Source organism: Euprymna scolopes, chromosome 45 (genome assembly GCF_053919585.1).
Source record: "Euprymna scolopes isolate OS-2025 chromosome 45, ASM5391958v1, whole genome shotgun sequence".
Taxonomy (NCBI): Eukaryota; Metazoa; Mollusca; class Cephalopoda; order Sepiida; family Sepiolidae; genus Euprymna; species Euprymna scolopes.
Window position 1 is genome coordinate 12,588,875 of NC_136526.1, and position 22,272 is coordinate 12,611,146.

Sequence of the window (22,272 nt, forward strand, 5' to 3'; positions counted from 1 at the left end):
CCTCAAAGCTCTGTGGAATGAAGTGGTGTGCACCAACAACCAGTTAATGACCAACTGGCCTGAGGCACGTCAATATATATCCAAGGGCCGCCATCCTCTTCCACCATATCTCCCAGTCAAAAAGGGGCTTCTTTCAGTCTTGACAGATTATGGATACCCACGGTAAGGGTGCCTGCGCGTGAAATTTTTTGTGGCAAGAGTTGCGCAATCTCAACCAGACCTCTCCTGAGTCGACATTGTTGCATACCAGTGGCAAGTGGAGGTTCAGGACGACTGGAAACAATGCCGAGATAAGCGGAAAGCACATACAGCGCCCAGAATTCCCAAATGGTCACCTATTTGGTACTAGCCAGGCTCAACGTTGCTTAACTTCGGTGATTTGACGGGGAACCGGTGTGTAAACGTGATTGCCCCAGAACATATACGCTAATCACCTCTGATAGATGCAAAACGGCAGAGTCAAAAACGCTTTAGGGTAGAACCGACCCTCTCGAATCTCCCCTCCCCAACATAAGTACTGAAATTCCTAGATAACTATTTTGCACAAATGCTCATCATTATTTTATCCACCTACATTTTAAAACATGTAATATTAAAATATTCAGAGACTGTTACTAACACTTTGCGCATGCGCATGCGCACGCCTAAACGAATCGATTTATCGTCCTTGGTTCACGGAGATGGATTTGATACGGAAACCCTTCGAATTCGAGTCGCGGCAAAAAAGCAATTTTTTTCCAGCTATAAAAGAAAAATGGCACGCTCCCTCGAATTAAAACCCTGGCAAATCTATACATCGAAATGAACAGAAATGAATAAGCAATTTAACAACAGGTGGCGCCATGTTATCATCAACGAAAATGTCGGATTCAAGAAACCGAATTCTCATAAAAGATACAAATCCACGTTAAGGATTACACCAGTCTCGTTGCGTCATCACATTTGCCCAATTGGTAAGTTTTTTTTTTGTTTTTATTATTATTATTATTATCATCATTGGGTTTTTATTACTGTACACATAGATTCGAAAAAGTTGTAACATATTTATTCAGCTCGAAAAACATACAGTGTTTACCGATGTATTCGAAAATTCAAGATGGCGTCTTATTCTCTCTTTAACACGGTAAGTGTGGGAAAAGGTGTTATAAATAAAAAACCGGATAAAATACTGTTAAAAACTCGCTCAATATATGTTACCGTGACATAGGTTGACATATATTCGGCGGGTTTTTAATAGTATTTTGTATAGTTTTTTTATTTATAACACCTTTTTCCATACTTACGGTGTTAAAGAGAGAATAAGACGCCATCTTGAATTTTCGAATACATCGGTAAACACTGTATGTTTTTCGAGCTGAATAAACATGTTACATTGAATAAAAACACAAAAAATATATCCAGTTAGGTAGAAAAGTAACTTACCTTGCCTTTGATAACATTTATTTGTTATATATTTGTTTTTTGACAACTTTTTTGAATCTGTGTACAGTAATACAAACCCTTATTATTATATTCTACATTGACATAAACTCATTTGCAGAATTCCATTTTTTATTTTATTTATTTATTTATTTTTTTTTTCACAAAACAAAAAGGCAATTTCAAGTCGACATATGATTATCACGTCCGTTTTTGCAGGAAAAGTAGTGACAGATTTCCAAGACACGATTTTTAGATATTGCTGGCTTAATGTCCATCTTCTAACCAATGGTTCTCAACTACTGTGCCGCGGCATGATGATTGATGTGCCGTGAAGAGATAACTAAAAGCCGTTTAATTTCATTTTGTTTAATAAAAACCATTTAATTTCTTAAGCATGATGACACCACTCGATTCCAACTCTAAGTAAAAAAAGAAGACATCAAAGTCTTACTGCATTTCAACTTTACCTATGTGAACTGGGAGTGCCTTACTTAAACAGCATTAAAAATAAATTGACGATTTAAGTGTCTCTCACATTCGCCCACATATTGCAGCAGTAGTTTAAAAAAAAAAAAACAGGCACAACTGTCCCATTGACGTTCACCATTATTTTATACCAGATATTGAATACAGAATATATTGATTTATGAAAAATTCTTATACTTATTGCAAAAACGGCTTTGAGTAGAAAATACTAATTTTTTATATAAGGTGTGCCGCCAAAATTTAAATAAACTGCCATGTAAAAATTTGGGAACCACTGCTTTAACCAGTTGAACTCGGCAGGGGGCATGGCAAACGTAAGTCGTTTTACAGAATGCAACTGACGTCGACACTTTTTCGACCTCGTCAGTGAGAGAATCGGCAACAAACTCTTGTGATTGTATTGTACTTAAGTCCTGATTACGTCGAAAATCTTAGATGCTTTATCTGAAACTGCATCTTCAATCGCACTGCTTTTTTTTTTTTTTTTTTTTACCCTAAATAAACTGACTTTAGTTTAGTTCCGTAAAAGATGGTAGGATTCGGTTCAAATTTTATAGAAGCACTTTTTTTCTCATGTTTAGAACTTGTATAGCTTAACAGTTGCTTCTGCAGTTTAATTAACCGTTTTTCCGTAAGTAACGTGCCGAAATTTATCGAGCCGAGTAATTAACATTTCAGAGAAATTCTGTGTTTACATTGGCGGGGCGAAGGGGAGGGGGCGGAATTTTTGTGAAATGTTAATTACTCTGCTCGATAAATTTCGGCACGTTACTTACAGAAAAACGGTTATGTTTTTGTAAACCGCTCATAATTTTTTTTTTTTTTTTTTTTTTTTTTTAGATCAATTGACAAGCATTAAAAACTACGTAATGCACAAATGAACCACGTTTTTGTTTGAAAATGCCTGCTAAAAATTCCTCAATGTGACAAGTCATTTTGCGCACGTGAACACAATAACCGAAATTGCGTGAACAAATACAATGATGCGTTGTGGTGATATTTACTTTTTACTTACGGAAACTAATAAAATGATTTCTCTTCGGTCTGTGCGCATTGTGTAATCAGACGACTTGCGCCACTATAGCTGATTATACAAAGAAAATAATCCCTGAGTAAAATATTAATTTCTCCAAAACTATTAATTTGCGACGGATACGGCCTTCATTCTTTTTCAGCACACAAATCGACAAGAATTTTTTTTTTCTACTAATTCGGGTTCACGCTTTTTCTAAAATTTTACCTTGGCGCACGCGCAATTAAAAAATAAATAAATAAAACTGAACGAAATTTAAATTTCCATCCCATTTTCAAAACTCGAAAACCGAGCGGTCTCGACAAGTTTTACCATTTTTTTTTTTTTTTTTTTTTTTTTTTTTTTTCCAATATTTTCTCCAAGGATCGTCTGTTCCTTTGCCGCACATTGATTAGCTGATCTGCATCTTACGCATATTCCGAGCAAAGCTGTGCGGACTGTTAGTTACGTCTGGTCCAAATTCTGCACAAGTACCTACATTTTAGCGTTGGCAAGATTTTAGCCTAGAAATGGATTTATTTTATTTTTATTTTTGATATATTAGTCTTGAGATTTCCATTTTTTTAAAAAATGGAGGTAAACACTTCTCCATATTTCCAAAGTATGTAAAGATAGTCGGGGACCTTAGCGCTAAGAGTTGAAGAGACGTGTCACTTCAACGAGTTATTCAACGGAAAGTCGCTGAGAGCTCAGTAATCTATAAGAATATGCCGATGTGTACGAACTAAACACCCTTTTAAAAGTTTATTCGGTGTTTTTTTTTTTTGTTTTTTTTTTTTTCAGTTTAGCAGAGACATTAAAAAAAAAAAGATATTGAAAACAAACTATATTGTACGTACCCGTTATGGACTAGTTTGGTACTTGTGCACTATTTTTAAATATATATATATATATATATATGTATTCATTAAATTGTTAGGTTTGCAGAAGCACAGAATAGTTACAAAACACTCTACCCTCTCCATGTTAAGAATGGCTTTCAAAATATTTCAGCACGGTGGTAAAAGTGCACAAGTATCTAAAAGTTCTTATAAAGAAATCGCTTAATTTTATCAAGTAGTTTTTTTTTGTTTTGATTTTTTTTTATACAGAGGAAAATCAAATTTTAAAGAGATCGATCGTATCGTGGCCATCTTGACTATTTCCGCGGACGAGGATAGTGCGTTTAAATGAAAAGGGCGTTAACAAGGGACAATGTAAAAGGGATTTTAAAAAAAAAAAGGGACAAACTCCGTAAAAGTGAAAAAAAATATTTATCTAGGTATACTTTCTGCCCATGTTTATAAATCTCGACAAATTTTAAGCGCCCCCCTCTCCTCGTCCGCGGAAATAGCCAAGATGGCCGCGATACGATCGATCTTAACATTTTATTTCCCTCTGTAAAAAAACAAAACAAAAACTAATTTATCAAATTAAGCGATTTTTTTTTTTAATAACTTTAGTTCATAACGAGTACGTGTAATATAGTTCTTTTTCAATATCTTAATTTTTTTTTAATGTCTTTAAACTGCACAAGTACTGCTTATTTTTAGGAGTATTCGGGTCTATTAACAAATATCACGTTTGACGCCGATAAGTAATTTTTGATATAAGGTTTATTTTTCAGTGGATGCCATTTTGGTTTTAACTTAAGACACTCGCCAACTGCTCATTCGCAAATGAAAATATCGAAAATTTGCTGAGTTTAATCAAAGTTCAAAGAGGAGACCTATCACTTCATCCAACGAAAAGTCTTTCGATTTTTTTTTTTTTTTTTTTTTGTAAATAGTAAGCCAGTGTGGCCTAAAAAAAAATCAGCCCAAGATAAAGGTGCTTATTGAGGTAGTCGACAAATCAATTTTTTTTTAACTTTGTAATTTTAAGCAAAAACAATATTACATACTTGTCATTTGAGATTGTCGGACTGACTTCATCTTGGTTGTTATAGTCACAACGTTTCGGCCGTTTTGCCCTCTGGCCTTCATCAGGTGTTTTGTATCGAACTGGGGGATCGTTTGTTTGGAGTCTCGAACCCAACCCTTTATTATTATTACGGGGGTACCGTGTTCGGACTCCAGCTAGTGTCTGGGAGATAGTTGCTGATTTTCTGTTTTGAATGTTACTTTTCACTAGCTTCGTTCAGGAGTGAACTCAGCACCTTTGGGTAACTGTAAACTTTGATACAACGTCTAGGACCACTCGGCCATATGTCACTAGGACAATTCTTAGTTGTTTTTTTAATGTTAAACCTATGTTGTTATTCAAGGTTTTCTCTCTCTATTAGAGGTGTCCAAATTGCATTCAGCTCTACGCTTGGTTTGCTCAGTAGGTTGTTATGTCCGAGCATGTGATCTGTTTCTTTAAGTTTTCTCACTTTCCAGTTGGTCTCTGTTTATTATTTTTACTTCATACCATAGGGGGCGATGCCCCCCTCTCCATCCAGACATGGTTGGCTATACCCGATTTTTTCGTCTCCCCTTTAGTTACCGCTTTTCGGTGTTCTTCCACCCTTACTTTGAGGGGGCGGCATGTTTCACCCTTGTAAACCTTTCTGCAACTGCATGGGATGGAGTATATGCAGTTCTTGGTCATGTTCTCCATGCGGGGCTTCACTCGTACCAGGTGTGGTCTGTGCTGACTCGCTCTTGAATACCGTCCTGATGTTGTATGGGGCACATATTCTCTGAATCTTTTCGGAGATGCCTCGTATGTATGGTAGGCAGACTGTTAGTGGTTTTTGGGTTTCATTCTCCTCTCTTATACTATTAACACGTCTGGCGTATAGTATGCTATCGGGGTAGTTGTTACGATGGAGAGTATTCTTCAACCTGACCATTTCTTGGTATGTAATGGTGTCGCTACTTATTGTCTCTGCTCGATGTTGTAGGCAGCGTGCGATTCCATGTTTGATACTGTATGGGTGATGGGAGTTGAAGTTAAGGTATTGTCCGGTGAAGGTAGGCTTGCGATATACGGATGTCTTAACCCCATGCTCTGTGCGTGAAATGAGTATATCAAGGAAGGCCAGTTGGTTATCTTTTTCTTTCTCCATTGTGAACTATCGATGGTCTTGAGTTCACATGGTCTAGGAGAGCCTGGATGTCTTCCTTATGGGGTCAGAGTATGAAGGTGTCATCAATGTATCTTAGCCACATGGTTGGCTTTAAGGGAGCTGAACCTAAGGCCATGTCTTCGAAGTATTCCATGTATATGTTCGCCATCATTGATGATAATGGCGAGCCCATAGCTAGCCCCTCCTCTTGTCGATATAAGTCAGTACCCATTCTGAAGTAGGGTGTCTCTATGCAGAATGTCAGCATTTCCATTAAGTTTGGCAATGGTACACATTGCGCTCTTCTATGGAGAGGTCCGCAGCTAGTTTGTCTTGAATTACTGCTAGTGCCTCACTAGTTCGGAATTTAGTGAACAGGCTAACCACATCTAGGCTTACCATTTGGTTTGTACTGATGGGTGCTCCCTTGATCAGTTCCGTGAAGTGGGCAGAATTCTTTACATGTGTTGCTGACTTGCCTGCTAATGAGTTTATTATATCCACAAGGTACCTGCTCAGTGGGTGGCATGCTGAGCCACGGCAGCTCACTATGGGTCTGAGTGGAATACCGTCTTTGTGTATCTTGGGGAGACCGTACATATGTGGTAGCTTACTGTAATGCTGGACCAGGTGTCCGCAATAAGTTTCCATTTGACCTAATTAAGAAGGTCAAATAGAAGTCACGCGGTTGGGTTTGTTTACCCAAATTTGACTTCCTTTCCCCAACACATGTTGGGGAGGGGGAAACCAGCTCCCAATTATCCAGATTGAATAGCAATTGTCTGATATACAACATTGATCTGATTGCTTCTGGGCGTTTCCCGGCGCGATGCCGAGAAAAATGTTAAGTTTGAATTAGTTTCACGTTTTATACGAAAAAGCCCAATCAACACGCAAGAAGCCAAAATAGCAATAATTTTGTAAACATCAACGTAAATAAATTTACACACTACACGCGTTCTCGAATCCTACATATTATTATCTACGGCCTATATAAACTGTTCTAAGCAATAGTACCCCCCCCGGGAGCGTGTGCGAGAAAAGCCTTTGCGAGACATACACGAAATAGTCACACACATTTTGCCTTTTATTGCCCGGGTGTTTGGAGATGTGTCTTTGTGGGGGGGGGGGGAGATTAAAACAACCCTGTTAAAAAAAACGTTCGCCCGGTGTTTGGAGGTGTAAAAGAAAGTTTTAGAAGAGTAGGCTTGAACCCCGAACCTTTGATGCGGAGGTAAAAAGGAAATGAAAAAAAACTCCTGCGACCTAACCATCTCGACCACGGGAACAGATGAATTGATAAGTGTTAAGTTGACGTTTATAAACCGACATTAGCAGGTGAGACAACGTCAATTTGCGTGATGTTTGACCTAGTTTTGCTCTGGAAGCCAGTTTCTGTTTTCCCCGCTACGCGGAGATCAAAAATTATCTCGAAAATAGAAAAGTCGGGTAAATTAAAGCGAAGTAAAAAAAAAAAATTAAAAAAAAAACTTACGTAAGGCAAACGAACGATGTTAAATGTAAAAATCTGAAAAAGAAAACAGAAAAACGAATGTTAAAACTTATCTGAAAAATAAAGCGGGAGGGGGGTCCCGGCGTTGCCCGAGTGTTTGGAGGGGGTGGTAATGAAAACCTAAAAATAAGCGAAGTAAAAAAAAAAAAAAAAAAAAAAAAAAAAAAAAAAACGAAGCAGGGGGTACCCGGAGGGAGTAATCAAAACATCGAGAAAAAAAAAACTAATGTAAGGCAAACGCACGATGTTAAATGTAAAAATCGAAAAAACAAAAGAAAACGGAAAAACGGACGTTAAAACCAAAAAAGTAAACACGTGAAAAATGGCTTAAATAAGCCTGTTCCGATATTAAAATTTAAAAAATCGGTGGGTACCCGGGTGTTTTTGGGTGTGGTCGGGGGTGGGGGTGTTAATGAAAACCTAAGAATAAGCGAAGTAAAACAGAAAAACAAACGTTACGTGAAAAATGGCTTCAATAACACTGGTTCAATATTTAAATTTAAAAGATCGAAAAAAAAAGACATCTCACACCACGATTCGAACCCAAAACGTTTAGATAACGGCTCAACGCGCTAATCAACTGAGCTAACACGACGTACATGAAATTTAGTCGGTTCTTCAACTATTTAAACTAAATCAGGTCATGACGTCATCTGACGCATGCGTAAAACCGACCTCGTCATGAGAGGACAGTTTTTGTTGCCCCCCCCCCGTAGAAAATTGTCGATTTCAGGGTGAAAAAATTAACGTTTTTGGCCAATTTTTCGATATTTTTCGGGCGAAGGATGGGGCTTCAATCCGATATCAAGTTTGTCAATTTTTGTTCTGTCTGTCGAAAGTTTTTAGCGGACACACAAACACACATATATACATTTTCGCTTTTATATATATACTAGCGGTTACCCGGATGTTTGGAAGTGTGTGTTGGTGGTGGGGGGTAGATTAAAACAACCCTGTTAAAAAAAAACGTTGACCGGTTGTTTGGAGGTGTAAAAGAAAAAATAGTTTTAGTATAAAGGTAGGCTTGAACCCCGAACGTTTGGTGCGGAGGTGGAAAGGAAATGGGGAAAAAACCCTGCGACCTAACCATCTCGACCACGGGAACATTAACAGGTGCGACAACGTCAAGTTGCGGCAGCCAGTTTCTGTTTTCCCCGCTATGCGGCGATCAAACAATAAAAAAAAAACACAAAACTAACGTAAGGCAAACGAACGATGAAAACAGAAAAACGAACACGTGAAAAATGGCTTAAATAAGCCTGTTTCGATATTAAAATTTAAAAAATCGGTGGGTACCCGGGTATTTTTGGGTGTCGCTAAGAATAAGCGAAGTAAAAAAAAAAAAAAAAAAAAAAAAAAACGTTACGTGAAAAATGGCTTAAATCACACTGGTTCAATATTTGAATTTAAAAAAAATCGAAAAAAAAGATTCACACCACGATTCGAACCCAAAACATTTAGATAATGAACCAAGGCCTTTACCAACGTAGCTAACGCGACGTACATGAAATTTGTTCGGTTTTTCAACTATTTAAAGTAAATCAGGTCACGACGTCTCTGACGCATGCGTAGAATAGGTCATTGTCACGAGAGGATCGTTTTTGTTGACCCCCCCCTGTCGATAATTGTCGATTTCGGGGTGAAAAAGAACGTTTTGGGCCAATCTTTCGATATTTTTCGAGCAAAGGATGGAGCTTCGATGTGATACCGAGTTTGTGAATTTTCGTCGCGTCTGTCGAAAGACATCCAAACATACACACATACATTTTAGCTTATATATATATATAGATTAACATTTTTTAACTATGACGTATATTATTTTTTTCGCAAAGTAATCAATTATCCTTGAATGGTTTAAGTTTGATAAAGATTAATTAGATGGCTCTATTGTTCGTTAAATATGAGTTAATTAAAATAAAATACATGGAATGAATAAAATTGCCATTACATTGGAAGATTGCCATGTTGTAGCTCTCAGGGAAGCAATCTTGTGACATGCTCATGCTCCACACACACACACACACACACACACACACACACACACACCATATAAAATATGCACCAACCTACTCACCACAATTAACATTGTTATTCAAACGTCCATTAATAACTACTAATTACCCCAACCCAAAAATTATTTTAAAAAAAACAATATGGCGGAAAGTTTTGACTCTGTCGATGAATTTTTTGAAGATATACAAAATGAAAGCATTTATCAAAATGACCAGAGTTTCCATTTAATAACCACAAAAAGGCTGTTTAATTTTTCGAGTTTTTTGGGAGTAGGGGGTTTTGGCAGCGGAGCGTCGAGCTTTTGAGTGGGGGGGGGCAGCGGAGCGTCGAGTTTTTTTTGGGGGGGGGCAGCGCAGCGTCGAGTTTTCGGGAGTAGCGAGTTTTGACAGCGTCGAAGAGTGTCGAACTTAGACCCGAATATTGCTAAAAGTGTATGCCTACTTAATAACCCACGAACGAAAGTGTAGAAAAGTTAACGTTTGATTGTTTTGTCCCAGTTTGTATGAAGAATAACAATTTCTTTTTAAAGTTTAATAAAAAATATATACGTAACATTATTTTGGTGTTCTAAATATTCCCTATGTTCGTGCTGGTATGTAATTAACTTTTCCGTACATCCAGTGTAACAAAACATTATTGTAAACATTAATTAATGAGAAACGAATTACCTCCCTTTATGGTAGCTCCTTATCAGTTAAAATTATTAAAACCATTTCCGCTCCAAAAATTTTCAGAAAGAAAAGCATGGCTGCCTGTTTATGATTTCAAATTGGCTATTTTATTTTATACTTTGGAAAAAAAATGAGGAAATTGTATTTATTTATTTATTTTTTTTTAACATTCAAAAAATGACCTTTTTTTTTCCTTTATAATTTATATAAAAAAGATTCAGAAAAACACGGGAGTTTTATTGAAAAAAAAAACAGTCTAATTTTTTTATATCGATTCTTTTTAGCTTTAAAAGGTTAAAAGCAAATTTGCTAAAAATTGTTTTAAATTCGTCATTTGTTTTATTTTTATTTTTTATATTCAAAAATTTTAAATTGCCGTGGAATTTTCACGGACTCTTTTAGTCAAACATTCTGTCTATGGTAAGTTTGTGTGCGCGCGCGCTAATAGCGTTTAAGATTTATAGGCGTTCGTTTTGCTGAGAATAATGTTAAGGTCAATTAATATTTCTATTATCACAGCTGATTTTAATTTCTCACTGTCGATGCTGTGTGTTTTTGTAATCTGCTGTGCCTTTTTAATTGGGCTGCTTTCTGGGAGATGATAGGTGAGTTGATGAAAGACTACAAGAAGAAAAACATCAAAGAAAAAAAAATCAGGAGAGAAAAGAAAGCATTTCCGTGGTCTTCAAACGGCACCTGTTTAAATAAACTAGTAGACACATCCCACGTTGCCCGGGATGGATGGATCCTTCTGCCAGTATCCTATACCTCTATAAGGCAACCATTCGCCCATGTATGGAGTACTGTTGTCACATCTGGGCTGGTGCATCTGCTGCTTGTCTCTCGCTCCTGGACAGGGTTCAAAAAAGAGTCGCAAACCTGATAGGTCCTGAACTGTCATCTGGGCTTCAACCTCTGTCCCATCGACGAGATGTTGCATCCCTCTGCCTGTTCTACAAATACTTTAATGGTGAATGCTCTGACGAACTGCAAACACTTGTACCTCCCCGACGTAACTACCCCCGACAAACCCGACAAGCTACTAAGTCTCATCCCTTTACAGTGGAGATCCCTAGGTGCAAGAAAGCCTTTTACTCCAATAGTTTCTTCCCCAGAACTGCGGGTCTTTGGAACTCCCTTCCGGGATTCTGCTTTCCCAACTGCAATGATATGCAGAAGTTCAAGTGTAATGTTAACAAACATCTTTCTACTCTTCTCCCCTCATAATGACACCGCTAATTAATTCCCTAATAGTAGCCCCCTGCTTCAAAGTGGCACTGTGCCTTGTTTGGGGTGAAAATTGAATTAAAAAAAAAAAAAAAAATATCAGAAGACGAAAGCAAACTATGTAGGCGGTTTCTTGGTTTGTGTTCTAAATTTGACTAAATTTGGGTGTCCAGAGGTGTGTTGAGCAAAAAAAAAAAAAAAAGTGGTAGTAGGCAGGCGGGCAGGCTCGAAACCGAACTGCGAAGAAGGAAAAGATGTGAAAAAAAACGTGACGTTTTTGCCGTTGCGTCCATCGCCAAACCGGAAGTTGCGAAGGTTTAGATTAAGACTAGTCAATCGAAAATATCAGCGAAAAAAAAAGCGACCCCTCCTTGTAGAAAAGTGCCCATTTCAAGGTGAAGGAATTAATGTTTTGGGCCAATTTTTCGATATTTTTCATCTGAAGGGTAGAGCTTTAAAACACTACCGTGAAAATCCGTCGCTTCTGTCGAAAGTTTTAGGCAGACATACATACATACATACATTTAAATAGATGTGAGATTTATATTATAGACTAGCGGGGGTGCCGGGTATTGTGTGGGTGTTTGGAGGAAAAGAAAGTGTTAGTAGGCAGGCAGGCTCGAACCCGTGACGCAAGACGTAAAAGAAAGTGAAAGAAAAGCTGAGATCTTACCGCTACGCTAAGACGCGAGAGGAAGTGAAAAGGTGTTCTAATTTCACGATTAAGAAGTTGACTTGACGTGAACAAGTTAAGAATCGCGCAGGCGTAGAAAAGAAGGTTGGCTGCAGGCCAGTTTTTGCTCACCCACGATGTTGGTGAAAACTAGCTCACCCCCCCCCACCAAGAAGGGGGAGCTCTCCAAATGAATAGCAATTGTATGATATGAAGGGTTTTCCCGACATTGATCAAAGCTGATTGCCTTAAAGACGTCTCGGCCAGGAAGGCCAGTCGCTTCGATTAGTTTCACTTTATTTATACGAAAAAGACAAACAAACGAGAAAAAGGGGCGGAATAGAGGGAATTTCATAAAAGTTGCTGAAAATAAATGTAGAGACGTCGTCTTTTTTGCAAATCGTAGATATTATGATCCAGGAAGTATATATAAAAAGTTCTAAAAGAAATAGTAATCCTCTCGAGAACCCCTCCCCCAAAAAAGCCTTTTGCGGACATACAAAAACGCGCTCGCCACTTTCACGTTTTATATATATATATAGATGGTAACATGTAATGCTACTAAGACTAACCTGCTTTCCTTTAACAATTACAAAAAGACTTTCCAACGACCAATAGCATCCTACCTAAGAGTCCTCCTTCAAACTCCTCGGCTTAACATTGACAGGAAATATGAACTGGAACAAATACATGAACATTGCTGCAAAAAAAAAAGGTGGATTCCCTCTATCGTGCTAGAGGATAACTCACACCTGATAGTATCCTGTATCTCTGCAAGGCCACCATTACTCCATGCATGGAGTATTGTACCACATCTGAGCTGGTTTATCTACTGCTAATATCTCCCTTTTTGACATGCTCCAAAGAGTATCCCATCTAAAAGGCTCCGCACTGTCCGCAGAGCTCCAACCTCTGTTCCATCGCCGCAATATTGAATTCCTGTGTCTGTTTTGCGACCATTTTAATGGAATTTGCTCTCACGAACTCGTTGCACTTGTGCCCCATCGACGTACCTATCACACTCCTTTACTGTTTAGGACCTGAAATGCCGAGAAGCTTTATACTCTAGTCGTTTCTGTCCTAGGGCCGCTAGACTCTGGAATTCCCTTCCTGATTCCCTGACTGCAGAAATGTAAATCTAATGTAAACCAACATCTTGCTCGTCTCCCCTAAACATGGTCCTTAATAGTATCCCTTTGCATCCAAGTGGTGGCTTGTTTGGGGTGAACGTGAATGTAAAAAAAAAAAAACGGTGAAATATAACAACGCATTATCAAGTAACCTGGGAAACTTTTCTTTTTTTTTTCTTTTTTTTTTTTTAATACATATATTTCGTTACGTCACCCATCTCTACCGTCCCCAGTAGGACTGGGATACGTCGTAACAATCTCCATTACTAACGGTTACTATATTGTCCACTCTTTAACCCTTATCCTCGAATGGCCTATTGGCCTTGATAAGTGGTGATGCCTATGTAAAAAAAAAATTGTACTTGATTATCTATGGCTAATGGAGCTTTGGTATTTGTCTCGGTGCCATTACTTTTATATGGTCCTTTCAGTTTATTATAAATCTATATATTAATGCGATAGCGTGTTATTTTCTGTCACGCTTACATCCGGGTCGTTTATGTACTTCCATTATTTCTTGCAATAAATAATTTTACCAAGAATTCCTCAAGTTTTTGTTTCGGTTTCGATTCTAGCTGATGGCACCTTTTAGTAATATATATATATATATATATATATATATATATATATATATATATATGGCTTCCTTCAGTCTTGACAGACTATGGATACCCACTGTAAAGGTGCCTGTGCGTGAAGTTTGTGTGGCAAGAGTTGCGCAATCTCCAACCACGCCTCTCCTGAGTCAACATTGTTGCATACCAGTGGCAAGTTGAGGTACAAGACGACTGGAAACAATGCCGAGATAAGCGGAGAGCACATACAGCGCCTAGAATTCCCAAATGGTCACCCATCTGGTATTAGCCAGGCTCAACCTTGCTTAACTTCGGTGATCTGACAAGAACCGGTGTGTCAACGTGATTATGCCGTGTGTGTGTGTGTGTGTGTGTGTGTGTGTGTGTGTATATATATATATATATATATATATATATATATATATATATAAAATCTCAAGAACTCTTCAATTGTCTTTGTTTCGATTTTAGCTGATGGCATCTTAGTAATCTGATAAATATATATATTAGGATAACAAGAGTATGAAATGAAGACACAAAACTATATGCAGATATAGAATGGATCATTTATTGAATAATGGAATACAGGCAAAATTTGGGGGGATAGAAGGGACTCTTTATGCCAGGGCATTTCGAAGCCGATTGCTTCTCATCAGAAGAGTAGAGAAGGTGCTAGGTAGCATGGGGGAGATGCGGCGTCTAGCGTAAGGTTCATTAGGGACGAAAGAGATTAAAAGGAATTATAGAATGTTGGGAAGCTTTATTGAATTCTAAATAAGAAGCTTATTATATATAGTATGATATATAAGAATATAAATTGTCTTTAACATAGTATTGAGATTAAGGGGTATATGTATTATGGTTAAATAGGGGGTGTATTGTTGCTGTGTGGTAATTTATTTTAACGGTTTGTGGGGTGTCTATTTTCTATGGAGTGGGTAATTTTGATTAATTTGGGAAGGGGGGGTTATGCAAGGTTGTAAAACTGGAAGGTAATATGTTGCAATATATTTATAAGTTTCTACTGTTATGATATAGGGAGTATGATCATAAGGGGGCGGTCGGGGATTAGGGTTGCAATGACTATGAGTGCGTATAACTTGATGTAAAAGGTTAAGTATACATATTGATGTTAAAGTGGGGGAGTAAGGAAACCATAGCTACTTATGAGAGTGGTAAAACATATACCAAATAAGCTCCAATAATTATTGTTGAGCTTGGCATTATCCGGATAAGTCTCCTTTTGTGGAATTGATCTTTCTCTTTTCCTTTTACATTTATCTCTATATAAATAAAATGAACTCATTTTTTCCCGTCTGATTTTGACATTAATAGGATTAAAAATCAAGATATTTCATGCAAATATAATATGCACAAACGGCAGAACAATATCTGAGGTGTGTTATAGGCTTATTTCTCAAATTCCTCGATAATCTTAGATTTCTATACTTTTTCTGCTGAGAAGTCACGGCCAAAATCGGTTAAGATCAATGGAAGTGGTAAAATATTTTCTCTCTAATAAATTCCTCCTCCCCCTGCCACCACTTAACACCGTTTGGGGATCGTTCACAAGGAACAGTTGAGAAGAGAACACCGGTTTGGCTTCGTAGTTCTTTCATGTGAAGTTATTCAAGATCACTAAACTAAGCTGCAGTGCTCTGTGGCGTAGTGGTTAGCGTGCTGGACAATTCACATTATATTTTCACGTTCGCGCCGACCTACCGTAGTCTTTTTTTTTTTTTTTTTTTCCTAAACAACTGGAATGGACTTTTCTTGGTGGCCGAACTGTTAACGTTGCAGATGTTTTTTTTTTTTGTTTTTTTTTCACCCTTTATTTTCCTACTTTTACTCATGACTCCGGGTTTGATCCTTCCTACTTACCTACCATAACATTTTTTAAAACTCCCCCCCCGTCCCGGAAACAAACACTCGGGCAACGGGTACCCCCGCTAGTATATATATATAATGATTTTATCAAGAATTCTTCATAAGTTTCGGTTTCAATTATATTTGAAGGAAGTAAAATTATATATTCATAAGTTTGGGATTAGGTTTCGATTCAAGCTGATGAATCCAAACTTTTTTTTTTTATCGCTACTTTGTAATACATAAAAATCGATAGAACATTAACTCTATAATAATATGTACGAAATCTGCAAGAATTAAAATATCATATTTAAGCGTATTTTACGACTTTGTTACGCCTGGCGTCCCTGCTATTTTGGATAAATACTTTTGCAGTTGTAACAAAAAGAGCTACAATAGTATCGGAGCGTTTCCACTTACACTGAATATCTACAGAATGCCAGCACCAATATATTACATATGAATCGGTCCCCTGTGGAATTTCTACAGGTCTCGCTAGTAAAAATTAATGTACGCATTAATGATTATTCTCATCTGGATCTCTATTCTTCGATGTTTAATTCAGAGGGCGGCGTAATGTAGTCTCTTCTGTTTTCATGAGACCATCCTTTCTGAAACTCCTTCCTCCTTTTGGGAAAGGAGTGGCGTACGTAAAAAAAAAAAAAGAAAATAGTATCACTATCATTTCTAATGTGAGGCTCGCTATTTGTTTATTTGTAAACAAACAAGTAGCCCGAGCACTGTAAAAGCGTTGAACGAATGTCTACTCAAATGGACATTTGATGAGGTTATTTGCAGGCACCGATTTTTGTATTTAATTCAGCACGAACATTCAATCAATAATCGAACATAGTTTCTATCGCGAGTAAGGAATAAAAATTTAAAAAAAAACTAAGTTATATATTAGTGGCCTGGCAATGCTGCAGAGGAGACAACCAAGGAAAAAAACACCATAAGCAAAATTCATCCCGAAGTAGCAAAACTACAGCTAACTTCCCATGACACTATATATATATATATATATATATAGGCAAATTTGGGCATATTTTATTTGTTTGAAAATAGATTATTTTTTACCAAATATCATAACATTTTAACCATAGACTAGAATTATAATCTTCAAAGAGCCTTCAAATTTTCATGTAGTTTCATCTTATAGAACCAAAGATATGAGCATGCCAATATTCATTTTGGCTACAAGTGTGTGTGTGTATGTATATATATATATATATATATATATATATAATTTATTTTTTTTCTTGAAGTTATACATTTGGATTTTACCGTCACTGGATTATTTATCTTCCACCAGACTATCCATTCATGTGTAATCACCTTTTTCTTCACCATATTCCCTCTGCTTTACTTTTTTTTGTTTTCAAGTAAGATTTTTGACTTACTTGTTGTTTCATCAAATACTTTTGCATGCAAAATCCGATCCCGTATTTTGCTAATTCCTACCTTCTGATGAGAAGGAAAGTATTTCTTCGGAACTCCGCGGATTAAGGACTATCCACTTATCTAGTGTTTCCTTTTCAGATTAAATATGTTTTTAACTCATTTCAAAGTGTTTTTAACATGTTTTATTAACTGTTTGCTGGTATTATAAGCTCTATTTCCTATTTGGTTTCATCGAGCTTTTACATCTGGCTTAGATAACTTTATAAGTATTAATTCTTTAATATTTATAATATACTTTAATTTTACCATCTTGGATCATTTTGGTAAATTTAATTGCAATTTTCATTTTATTATATATATTTATAGGAGTTTGTGCACACACACACACACACACATATATATATATATATATATATATATATATATATACACTAGCGGGGGGTACCCGGCGTTACCCGGTTGTTTGGAGGTGTGTATGTAGGAAGGGGGACTGTTTTAATATTATAAAAAAGAACACAATGTTATAAAAAATTGGAAAAAAACAAAGGAAAACCGCGAACAAATGTAAAAAAAAAAAAATAGAAAAAGGTGTAAAAGAGGAAAAAAAGGTTTAGGTAGGAAGATAGGCTCGACCCCGAAGCATCGAAGCTAAGGCGGAAAAAAAGTACCTGACACGTTACCCCTACGCCAAAGAGACACAATTGAGAACGGATAAAATTAATCCTTTAAAAACACTTGCAAATGGTTGAAACTAACCTCAACCTTTTCTAGGTCAAACATGACGTCATTGTCGTAGTAGCAGGAGGAGGAGGCCGAGTTTGGAGTGAAGGAACGCACACACACTTTAGCCCTTATATTTATAGATGTCCCCCGCCCTGGTTCAGCTAATATATGACTAGTAAAATTGAAAGGAATAAAAAAAACAAAACGAACGTGAAAGAATACCAAAGCAAAAAGAAAAAAAAACAAAGTTATCGCGTAAAATGCAAATATGTTTATTTAAATGTAATTATTTTTTATGGAAAAACAAAATTCAAAAAACTTACCGTGTATAATGAAAATATGTTTATTAGATTTTATTTATTTTTCTTTGTTTCAATGAAAAAGAAAAAAATGAATAAATAAAACCAGAAAACTGACCTTGTTTTCTATTTTTTTTAATGTTGGTTTGGTTTGGGGTTTTTTTCTTTTTCAATTTGAATGTCGTCAGATTCCAATATCGATAGCGTAGTAGTAATTGTGCTAATGAAACTCTCAGAAATGCAATTTATAGAAATAAATAATGAGTAAGTAACTAATCCGAAAATAGGAAGTCAACTCTTATCCCCCCCCCTAGTATCACGTATGAGATCAGTGCAAACATAATAGAAGTATAAAGAAAGTAAATAAAATATTAAAGCGATTAATCGGTGCAAGATTTGAAGAACGCTGGCGGCTGACTGTTAAAGTTTCTTGTAAAAACTGGAATCTAATGTTAGTTCGTTTCTTTGAAGTAATCCTTCGAATCTCAACCCCCCACCCCCTACGAAAAGAAAAAATATAAATGGAGGGAAAAAAAAGGGGAAAAAAATTATAAAATGGCACTAGTAACCCACAGAATAACTGGAATGTAAAGTCGCGTTTCACCCGTCGGAAAAATGCCAATCCATATTTTTTAAGCAACTAAGAACTCAAACCGGTGTTCCTCGTATATTCCCCAGTGGACGTATCCGCAGCAGTGTTAAGTGGTCGCGGGCGGAGTATGAATCGAATAGAGAGAAAAGATTTTACAACTTCCATTGATTCTAACCGATTGTGGCAGTGAACTCTCACCGGAAAAAAATATAGAAATGTACGAATATCCAGGAACTGTAAGGGCAGTAGGCCTATAGCACACCTCAGATTCTGTGCTGAAGTGTGGGGATATTACATCTGAATGTAATGTCGTGATTTTTAATCCTATTAAGGTCAAACTCACACGAGGAAAAAATGAGTTCATTCTATTTATATTGATGATGATGATTGATTGAAATGAGTTCATTTTATTTATATTGATTATTTATATTGATGATTGACGTTTGATTGATTGATGGATAGAAAGACGAAAGATAGAAATGATAGATAAATAGAAGATAGAGAAAATGAGTTCATTTAATTTATATAGAGAAAATAAAATGGTAATTATCATGTATATAATCTGGTATCACTATAAAAGTGTGAAAACACTTCTCAACCTATATACTCCACGAATTTTTGATCTAAAGACATGAAATTTGGTATATGGGGTATTCAGACATGTGAAAGACCTTTTTAATCCATTTTTATCCGAAAAAAGGGTTTCTAATGGGTAAATTGAAAAAACTGGTGCGTGGAGGGTTTTCTGTTTTCTTTTTTATTTATTTATTTTTTTTTTTTTTTTTCATATTCGGTACTTTTATTTCTAGTACCTTCTGATTACTTTTTTTTTTATATATATCTATATGCGATTGCTCGTATGTAGAGAAGGATTTTTGCTCTGAAGCCATCTTGAATTTCTCGTAACTCGGGTAACTCGTATGTCGGGGGTCCACTATATATATTATTAAATCTAAATTTTTAAATATATGCAAATTAATATCGTTTATTTTAGTTAGCCTTTTCGTTTCTTTCTATTAGTTTTTTTTTTTCTTTACTTCTCTTATTTCGTTTTTCTTTCATTTCTACTAATTTCAAATTAGTTTTTATTTTGGAAGTAATAAAACCGGCGATTTAATTTGCTAGACATAGTTAATTCTCCGAAATACTTTTTATCGATTCTCTAATTTATCTTGATTTTTAAAGTATCGTATCTTTTTTTTATTTTTTATTTTTCCGTTTCGTTATTTTTTTTTATTTCCTTCGCTGGTACTTGCAAATTAGTTTTTATTTGAAGAATAATAATTCCAGCAATTGAATTTTCTAGAAATAGTCAAGTCTCTGGGATAAATTGCTCGAGTCTATATTCAGCTCTGCATCGTTCAACTCGACGTAAATGTAACGTTTTATTGCTATGCGGCGTATTAATTACGAAAACAAACCGCCTGTTTGAAAATAGTCCCACTTCTGTCGATCGTATCACACATTTCCCCTTCCGCATTAATTAGTCATTTCTCGATCATAAACAACACTGACTTCTAACCTCGTTACATTCGATTCTAAATTGGATTATGTCGGCCATTGTGAAAACCATATTTGGTTACAAAGCTTATGACAAACAATAGGTTTTCCCATAATATCCTTAAATGGCCCATTGGTTTAACTCTACACGGTGTTATTAATGTAAAGGAAAAGAAAACTACAAAAACACATGCACATATTTATATATATATACTTGTACGTTGGGAATATATATATATATATATATATATATATATATACTTGTATGTTTGGAATATATATATATACTTGTATGTTTGGAATATATATATATACTTGTATGTTTGGAATATATATATATACTTGTATGTTTGGAATATATATATATACTTGTATGTTTGGAATATATATATATACTTGTATGTTTGGAATATATATATATACTTGTATGTTTGGAATATATATATATATACTTGTATGTTTGGAATATATATATATATACTTGTATGTTTGGAATATATATATATATACTTGTATGTTTGGAATATATATATATACTTGTATGTTTGAAATATATATATATATACTTGTATGTTTGGAATATATATATATATACTTGTATGTTTGGAATATATATATATATACTTGTATGTTTGGAATATATATATATATACTTGTATGTTTGGAATATATATATATACTTGTATGTTTGGAATATATATATATATACTTGTATGTTTGGAATATATATATATATACTTGTATGTTTGGAATATATATATATATTACTTGTATGTTTGGAATATATATATATATATATACTTGTATGTTTGGAATATATATATATATATATATTTTGTATGTTTGGAATATATATATATATATATATTTGTATGTTTGGAATATATATATATATATATTTGTATGTTTGGAATATATATATATATATATATTTGTATGTTTGGATATATATATATATATATATTTGTATGTTTGGAATATATATATATATATATATTTGTATGTTTGGAATATATATATATATATATATTTGTATGTTTGGATATATATATATATATATATTTGTATGTTTGGATATATATATATATATATATTTGTATGTTTGGAATATATATATATATATATTTGTATGTTTGGAATATATATATATATATATTTGTATGTTTGGAATATATATATATATATATATTTGTATGTTTGGAATATATATATATATATATTTGTATGTTTGGAATATATATATATATATATTTGTATGTTTGGAATATATATATATATATATTTGTATGTTTGGAATATATATATATATATATTTGTATGTTTGGAATATATATATATATTTGTATGTTTGGAATATATATATATATATTTGTATGTTTGGAATATATATATATATATTTGTATGTTTGGAATATATATATATATATATTTGTATGTTTGGAATATATATATATATTTGTATGTTTGGAATATATATATATATATATTTGTATGTTTGGAATATATATATATATATACTTGTATGTTTGGAATATATATATATATATACTTGTATGTTTGGAATATATATATATATATACTTGTATGTTTGGAATATATATATATATACTTGTATGTTTGGAATATATATATATATATACTTGTATGTTTGGAATATATATATATATACTTGTATGTTTGGAATATATATATATATATACTTGTATGTTTGGAATATATATATATATATACTTGTATGTTTGGAATATATATATATATACATACTTGTATGTTTGGAATATATGTATATATACATACTTGTATGTTTGGAATATATGTATATATACATACTTGTATGTTTGGAATATATGTATATATACATACTTGTATGTTTGGAATATATGTATATATACATACTTGTATGTTTGGAATATATGTATATATACATACTTGTATGTTTGGAATATATGTATATATACATACTTGTATGTTTGGAATATATGTATATATACATACTTGTATGTTTGGAATATATGTATATATACATACTTGTATGTTTGGAATATATGTATATATACATACTTGTATGTTTGGAATATATGTATATATACATACTTGTATGTTTGGAATATATGTAT

At 34.6% G+C, this 22,272-nt stretch overlaps 1 long non-coding RNA gene and 1 pseudogene across 3 annotated transcripts in view; one reads left to right on the top strand and one right to left on the bottom strand.

Annotated features, from left to right (window-relative positions):
• Positions 1 to 583: 583 nt before the first annotated feature.
• The window catches only part of LOC145269259 (uncharacterized), a 179,375-nt gene continuing 157,686 nt past the window's right edge, over positions 584 to 22,272 (top strand). For 2 of the 3 annotated variants that reach the window (XR_013864974.1, XR_013864972.1), the window contains exon 1: positions 584 to 953. This is a non-coding gene — a long non-coding RNA (uncharacterized LOC145269259). Of the gene's footprint in view, positions 954 to 2,748; positions 3,978 to 22,272 lie in introns of those variants that run through there. The other variant, XR_013864973.1, reaches the window with a different exon arrangement.
• On the bottom strand, positions 14,017 to 14,133 carry LOC145270025 (5S ribosomal RNA; annotated as a pseudogene).